The sequence below is a fragment of the Lampetra planeri genome, chromosome 45 (genome assembly GCF_965212315.1).
Source record: "Lampetra planeri chromosome 45, kcLamPlan1.2.h2, whole genome shotgun sequence".
Lineage (NCBI taxonomy): Eukaryota > Metazoa > Chordata > Hyperoartia > Petromyzontiformes > Petromyzontidae > Lampetra > Lampetra planeri.
In genome coordinates this window covers 7,291,094-7,299,644 of record NC_136151.1, presented here as the reverse complement: position 1 = coordinate 7,299,644, position 8,551 = coordinate 7,291,094, and positions in this window count along the sequence as shown.

Genomic DNA, 8,551 nt, shown 5'->3' with positions numbered 1-8,551 from the left:
TGCCGGACTTCATAGGTGCTACTAGCAAACAGCACTTGCCTCTACAGTCTGTTAAGGCTACACGGGGATAATTTTCTTTGGGTTAGTTTTTTGGTCTGTACGCCTTTGTCTGTGTGTCTTTGTTACTGTGTCTTTGTGTCTTTGTTATTGTATCTTTGTGTATTTGTGTGTCTTTGTTACTGTGTCCGTGTGTGTCTGTTTGTGTGTATTTTTGTTTTGGTGCTGGCCACCCACCCCCTCGTGTGCGAGAGTGACAGCCTTCACACGCTCTGCTACTTGCTACGAACAGCCCTTTCCCCAACAGTCTGTTAAGACTACACAGACACACACAGATAGACACACTCACACACATACAAACACACAGACACACAAACAGATAGACACACGTACATACACACAGATACATACACACAGATACATACATACAGACACTCTCACACACAGACACACACTCACACAGACACATACAAACACAGATAGATACACACAGATATACAAAGACAAAGATCCCCCGTATAGCCTAACAGACTGTTGGGGCAAGTGCTGTTAGCGAGCACCTATAAAGGCCGGAACGGTACACGAGGGGGTGGGTGGCCAACACAAAGCCCGACCGCCTTTGTCTCCCCAGTGGCGATGTTTACACACCGCACCGGGTACTCATTTGAGGCTGAGTCGACCTAGGGGAGGCCCATGACCGGTTTACAAACAACATTGATAGCGATTATATAAATCGGTCTTGGGTCTCCCCTAGGTCGACTCAGCCTCAAATTACTACCTGGTGCAATGAGTAAACATTACCCTTGGAAATCCAAAGGCGGGTCACTCCCAGGCTGGCCTTCATAGGTGAAACTCACTAACAGCACTTAACTCACATTATTTTAAAGCTATACGGAGGATTTTTGTCTTCGGGTAAGTGGGTTGGTGTGTATGCCTTTGTGTGTCTTTGTTATTGTGTTTGTCTTTGTTACTGTGTCTGTGCGTGTCTTTGTCTTTGCGTGTGTCTTTGTTATTGTGTTTATGTCTTTGTTACTGTGTCTGTGCGTGTCTTTGTGTGTCTTTGTTATTGTTGTGTCTTTGTTACTGTCTGTGCATGTCTTTGTCTTTGTGTGTTTTTGTTATTGTGGTTGTCTTTGTTACTGTGTCTGTGCGTGTCTTTGTGTTTGTGTATTTCTGGGCGTGGTGCTGCCTACCCACTCCCTCGTGTGTCACAGTGCCGGCCTTCATAGTTGCTACTCGCTCCTAACAGCACTTGCCCCAACAGTCTGTTAAGGCTACACGGGGGATCTTTGTCTTTAGCGTATAGAGAGCCATGTGCGTAGTGTGGGGTGGAGCGGTGGTGCAGTGATTAGCGCACTGGTGGGGGAGGGCGGGGGGAGCCAAGCTTCTCTCTGACGTCACCGTCCCTCGCACCGCGTGGCGCTCAACGCCCAGAGGGCGGAGCTCCACCGCGGGCGTGCTGGGAACACGCGTCACGTGACGCTGCGGGGTGACGCGCGCCGTCCCCCTCGCGATCACTCGCTCGTTGGGCGATTAATGGGATGGCATCACTAGGGGGGGACTACTCGTGGTGTGTGCTGAGCGTCGCTGGGATAAAAAAAAATTTTATAACCCCCCCCACCCAAACTAGTTTTATTTTACAGGGCATAGAGAGAGAGAAGCCATTTAACACATAGTAGTAGTAGGAGGGCTTTCGCCACCAATATTATTCGTAAAGTTTTGATTAATATTTTAATTATTTGCTGCTAGATTTTTGGACCTGAAGCCACAACCTTCGATTCATGGGATAACGCTTCTGCTGACAACAATGGGAACTGTGTTTTGACTTTGAAGTGGGTTAAAGATATTAAGCGCCTGATATATATATCTAGAGTGAGGATCTACCTTACAATACGACACGACTAACATTGTCTCAACACGCATTAATAACACAAAACACTGTGTGTTATTACAGGGATAGAGACAACACAAACTCCAAATTTCCAGCAACTGTCAGGGTCGGAATCCAACCAATGACCTCCTGCATACCAGGCGAGGGAGTTAACATATCCTAGCCACAACGGCGTCCCTCCTTAACGTGAGACACCAATCCGGTGTGAACCCAACCTCGAGTCTCAGGGTGTCTAGCAACACGTAGATTATTTGTAACGCATTGATTATATCGTACCAGTTGTGTACTTGTGTGAACGCTAATCGCATTGTGTTCTGGGCTGTGGGTGAGATTTATATTTGCTTCATTGCTGGCATGATTTTGGCTTGTTTTGCTTTTTTCATTTTTGTGACCCAGGTCACTCTTGTCAATGAGACTCATCCTGATCTCCTGAGTTCTCACCTCGTTAAATTTAACTCGACTCGATCATCAGCAGAAGTATCATCAGCAGCAGAATTAATAACAGGAGCAACAGCATCAACGGCAGTAGCTCCATCATAATCATCATCAGCATCAGGAGTAGAACAAGTAACATCAATAATAATGGAATCATTATCAGCAGTAACAGAATCATCATCAGCAGCAGAACCAGCATCATTATCATCACTTTTGCAACCGAGACTCATCCTGGTCTCTTGAGTTCTCACCTGGTTAAACAAATCGACTTTAACACGTAGGCTTTCGCGACCAATATTATCAATGATAAAGGTTTATTGGGTTAGATCGTGTACTACATAGACTTGATTGTGTTCTGGGTTACCTGTGAATTGTAATCACATTGTATTGTGGGTCAAGGGTCAATGTGTTCTCGGTGAATAAAAAATAAAATCTGAAAATCTATTGTTAAGATTGTCATCCAGGCTGTGAATGTGAATCTCTCATAGCTGAGACTGACTTGTGTAAACATGTATTTTTTTGGGATGGTTACTGTTGTTTTGTTTGTATAGATGTCATTAACGGATATTAAACCCTGGCACAGTTAGTAAATCTACAGCTTACGCCTTCACAGGTAAGTGCTGTCTGTAGCCTTGGGCCACATTCCATGGCACATCTCGTGTTATTTTTTGCTGCACTCTGTCAGTTTGCTTGTTCCTCGTCATCATGGGCTATGATGATTAATGGATCCTGACTGATGGATGATGATGAAGAGCAAGATGATGATGATAATGACTACACTTGGTAATGATGACCACCACCCACTCACCTGCACCCAACACTCTCCTCGCCGACACCTGCCACTCCCTAACCTACTACCCCCCAGCCGTCTACAGAGACCCTCCCACCTGCCCACACTCACACCTGCTCGGCCATACACCTGCCCATCCTGCCACCCTCCCAGCTGCCCACCTCATGCATTTTCAAGCGCCCATTCCCGGCTGATCTCCCTCCCACCTGATCACCTGCAAACCCGCTCACTCACCCACCCGCACAAAGGCAAAGATCGCCCGAATAGTCTGAACATACTGTTGGGCAAGTCCTGTTAGCGAGCATCTATGAAGGTCGGCATTGCACACGAGTGGGTGGATGGCCAGCACAAAGCCCGGCCGCCTTTGTCTCCCGAGTGGTGATATTTATACTCCACACCAGGTACTCATTTGAGGCTGAATCGACCTAAGGGAGGCTCATGACCAGTTCAGACAATGGTCATTGGTGTTGGTGGCTATGAGTGGGAATTGAACTTTGATCGGCAGGTTCGTAGCACAGCACACAACCACTGCACCACCAATCTCCACCTACACACACACACATGCTCAACCACTCACACGATCACCCTCCTACCCTCCCACCTGATCCCCCACTCATTTACACTTGAAGTTGGGAGATAATTTGTCAAACAATTAACAATATAAAGTTTAATATTTTTAAAGACAATTTTAACTATCATGCTCAAATAAATCATGAACAAATAAATGGCAATCTTGATTTGAAATAAATGGCAATGATAGAGACGACATACTTTTTAAAAACTAACCTTCAATAGGAATGTGTTACAAGATACAGTTTGGTGCAGAAACGCACAGCCTCACCATAGCCAATGACATCAGTCCAAAGGACAAACCATCACCGTTTGCCTGGCCACTCTGGGTTTTGTAAAAATCGCGACCCGCAAACCCCAACACCGCGGTGTGAATGCAACGATCCTGTCTACGCAGGTGAGAGTCGATTCGTGTCTTGGTTCGTCGCCGCCGTGTGCGCTCCAGGGACAGCGTCTCTCAGCCACAGCGAGCGGCTCTCGGTGAGAAGCCACTGAGAGTCGTGGCGAGCGCAGCTCCCACTGAGACCTGGCTCCCGTCTGGAAGTGGTCAAAGCCGACCGTGTAACGTGTCTCACGGTGCGTCTAGACAGCTGCGTGCGATACGAAGCTCGTGTCTGTGACCTTGATTATCTGAAAACACATTTCCACGGAGTGTCTCGTGAGGTTTGTAACCTCGTGCTAAGTAATGTTGGCTTCCTTGTTCATCTCCGATGTTGTGCAGCCCCCAGGATGTTGATGGTTAAAATATTATGATGGGAAAGTCCCTCGATTGAACTTATCATTCGCATGGGTGTCCAAAGTATCAAGTGACGCATGCCTTTAAACTTCGACAAAACGATTTACTACGTGTGAATTTGCACGTATGTTTGTGTGCATTTCGGTTTCTTCGTGTGTCTATGAGAGTGTAACTTACACCACTGAGTAGCTATGCCAGTGTGTTTATATTTACTACCCAGACCCAAGCGATGAGGTTGTCTATAACATGACACATCACACCATCTACTGTGTACAGCTCAGATATAGTACACGTGTGTGTGTAATGTTGTTACATATCCTCACCATGTACTGAGTTATATACAGTGCATAGTGTGCTGTATAGTGTGATGTGTAATGTTGCTACATACCCTCACCATGGACTACAGCTGAGTTGTAGACAGTGCATAGTGTGCTGTATGGTGTGATGTGCAATGTTGTTACATACCCTCACCATGTACTATAGCTGAGTTATAGACAGTGCATAGTGTGCTGTATAGTGTGATGAGTAATGCTGTTACATACCCTCACCATGTACTCTAGCTGAGTTATAGACAGTGCATAGTGTGCTGTATAGTGTGATGTGCAATGTTGTTACATACCCTCACCATGTACTATAGCTGAGTTATAGACAGTGCATAGTGTGCTGTATAGTGTGATGTGTAATGTTGTTACATACCCTCACCATGTACTATAGCTGAGTTACATACAGTGCATAGTGTGCTGTATAGTGTGATGAGTAATGCTGTTACATACCCTCACCATGTACTATAGCGGAGTTACATACAGTGCACAGTGTGCTGTATAGTGTTATGTGTAATGTTGTTACATACCCTCACCATGTACTATAGCTGAGTTATAGACAGTGCATAGTGTGCTGTATAGTGTGATGAGTAATGCTGTTACATACCCTCACCATGTACTATAGCTGAGTTATAGACAGTGCATAGTATGCTGTATAGTGTGATGTGTAATGTTGTTACATACCCTCACCATGTACTATAGCTGAGTTACATACAGTGCATAGTGTTCTGTATAGTGTGATGTGTAATGTTGTTACATACCCTCACCATGTACTATAGCTGAGTTATAGACAGTGCATAGTGTGCTGCATAGTGTGATGTGTAATGTTGTTACATACCCTCACCATGTACTATAGCTGAGTTATAGACAGTGCATAGTGTGCTGTATAGTGTGATGTGTAATGCTGTCACATACCCTCACCATGTACTATAGCTGAGTTACAGACAGTGCATAGTGTGATGTGTAATGCTGTTTCATACCCAAACCTGTCAACCCATACGGGTGTACCCGTATTCCTGTACAGGGAAATTGAGTAAAAACATTGTGTTTGTCTATTTGTTTGTGTTTCTCCCTTGTGATGGGGACTTTGTAGCATGAACGCTGAGGTTTATAAGGGACACGGGGTGACCGATCACGTCTGGATTGGTCCGTAACAAAGTAGGGCGCTGACAAGGGGTTGACAGCTCTGCATACCCACACCACGTGCTAGATCTGAGCTGTAAACAGTCAACGGCGAGGTTATTCTTTTTGGTTTTTTCGGTAAAGTCACGTAGAATGGAAATAATAAAATAATAAAAAATAAAACATAATAAAATAATTCTCACGACGTTTCGGCCACAACGCACGCAGCCGTCCTCAGGTGGAGAACAGGTCTGTCGAGGAGACAGACCTGACCAAGAAGATGAATCCCTGCAGTCACGAAAGCTTTAAGGCGAGGTTATTGTGAGAAAATTATGAGAAGTAAACTCCTCGGTTCTATCGGTAAAAGTCACGTAGATATTTTTACCGAAACAATCAAAGAGTATGGATGCCTGCAGTCACGAAAGCTTCAAATCAAGAATTACGTCGTCAAAGTAAAAAAGTCACATCGGCGATTAAAACACGCGTAGTGAATTGAAAGAGACATTGATGAGGCGTCAAACATTAATGTTGTACAACAACAACAACAGCAGCAGCTGTTGTTGTTGTTGTTCTTTCGGTAAAGTTACGTGACTTTACCGAAAGAACCAATAAATTAAATGGACTTGCTCCTTCCTACATTCATGATCTCCTTCAGCCACGAATATTCCATCAAGATCGTCAAGATCCTCAGCTTGTGCATTCCTCACCGTCCCACCGTCTCCAGGCTACACACGTGGAGGTTCGTTGGCAATTATGGCACCTACACTCTGGAACTCGTTGCCCTTCGAGTCAAGAGGACTTCCGATGCACTGCTCAACTTCACATCTCCACTAAAGCCGTCTCTGTTTAAAATGGCTTTCTCCCTTTAGTGATGTTCAAATATCCTTCTCACTTCTTTCATTGGGTGATGTTTACTATTTTCTGACTTACCACGCATAGCACCCCGGGAGCGATTGTTTAACGGCGCTTTGTAAATGTTAATTATTATATTACCATTACTGAATGATTATGTAATCAGTAGAAATGTATTATTTTATTATAAAAATACTATTGTTGCATTATTATCGTCAAAGTATTATAGCACAACCATTTATTTTTTATTTAATTATTGTTTAGGTGTCAGTATTTCAGTTATTTAATTATAATTAAATTAATAATACATAAAAAAATAGCTGAATCGTCATTTTATTATTATCTATTTCAAATTAAGTAATAATTTAATTATTATTATAACATTATACTAATGAAAGTATTATTACTTGACGGTCACGCCAGTTGGTTCAGGGCACGGGGTCGGCAACCTGCAGCTCCGTAGCGGCGTGCGGCTCTTTGAGGGACGGCTGCTTCGTGAGACGTTTTTATTTATCACGCACCACCACCACCGTCTCTCGTACTCACACCACATTCTTATTTATGAAGGACCACCACCACCACGGTCTCTCGTACTCACACCACGTTCTTATTTATCAAGGACCACCACCTTCTCTCGTACACACACCACGTTGTATTGCGGCTCTTGAAATAATGAGTTGTTTGGTTTCTCTTTTACTTACCGAATTGTAAAAAATAAGAAAAAATGTCTCTCCTTGTTTTGGTTTCTGAACCCCCTGGTTTAGGGGAATCTTTTTTTGTTAAACCTTGAATACAAACTGACAGCTGTGTGGTTTGCTGGGCAAAACGCACAGCCTCACCCTAGCCGGAATGTTTTTATTAGTATTATTACACGCTTTTATTTAACTCACTGTTGTTGTTGTCGTATCCTCAAATCTTTTAACTAAATTTTAACCCACATCCCAATGTGGTATCGACTGCAAACTTGGTATACTTACGTCATACTGATGACAATACTATACTCTATAAGAAATTAAACAAGTATTTTTAAACAATCTTTTTTACATGTTATGTTTCGGCCTGGGTTTAATTGTCCATGCTCAACTGACGTTGGCTGTAAATCACCACGGTCCCTTACGTTGTGGCAAGCTTCGGGGCCACTTCCTGGAGTCGTCGAGTTCTGCCATTACGAGTATGGTACAATTTCGATTTAAAGCTTTCGTGTCTGCAGGGATTCATCTTCTTGGTTCTTTCGGTATAGTCACGTAGAAGGGAAGTAATAAAATAATAAAAATGAAACATAATAAAAAAATGAAACATACTAAAATAATAAAATTAAAACATAATAAAATAATAAAAATAAAACATAATAAAATAATAAAAATAAAATAATAAAAATAAAACATAATAAAATAATAAAAATAAAACATAAAATAATAAAAATAAAACATTATAACATTTCGATTTAAAGCTTTCGTGACTGCAGGGATTCATCTTCTTGGTTCTTTCGGTAAAGTCACGTAGAAGGGAAGTAATAAAATAATAAAAATGAAACATAATAAAATACAGTTCTCACGACGTTTCGGCCACAACGCAAGCAGCCGAGGCAACAGTGTCTGACGCTGTCGCCTCGGCTGCTTGTGTTGTGGCCGAAACGTCGTGAGAATTATTTTGTTATGTTTTATTTTTATTATTTTATTACTTCCCTTCTACGTGACTTTACCGAAAGAACCAAGAAGAGTATGGTACATTTCATTAAAGCGTGTTTAAAAAAAATATTTTTTAAATATTACTTATTTTGTTTACGTGACAATCCTTACTCATTGGTTGTGTCGGGTGGTGGCGGGTTTAACGACACT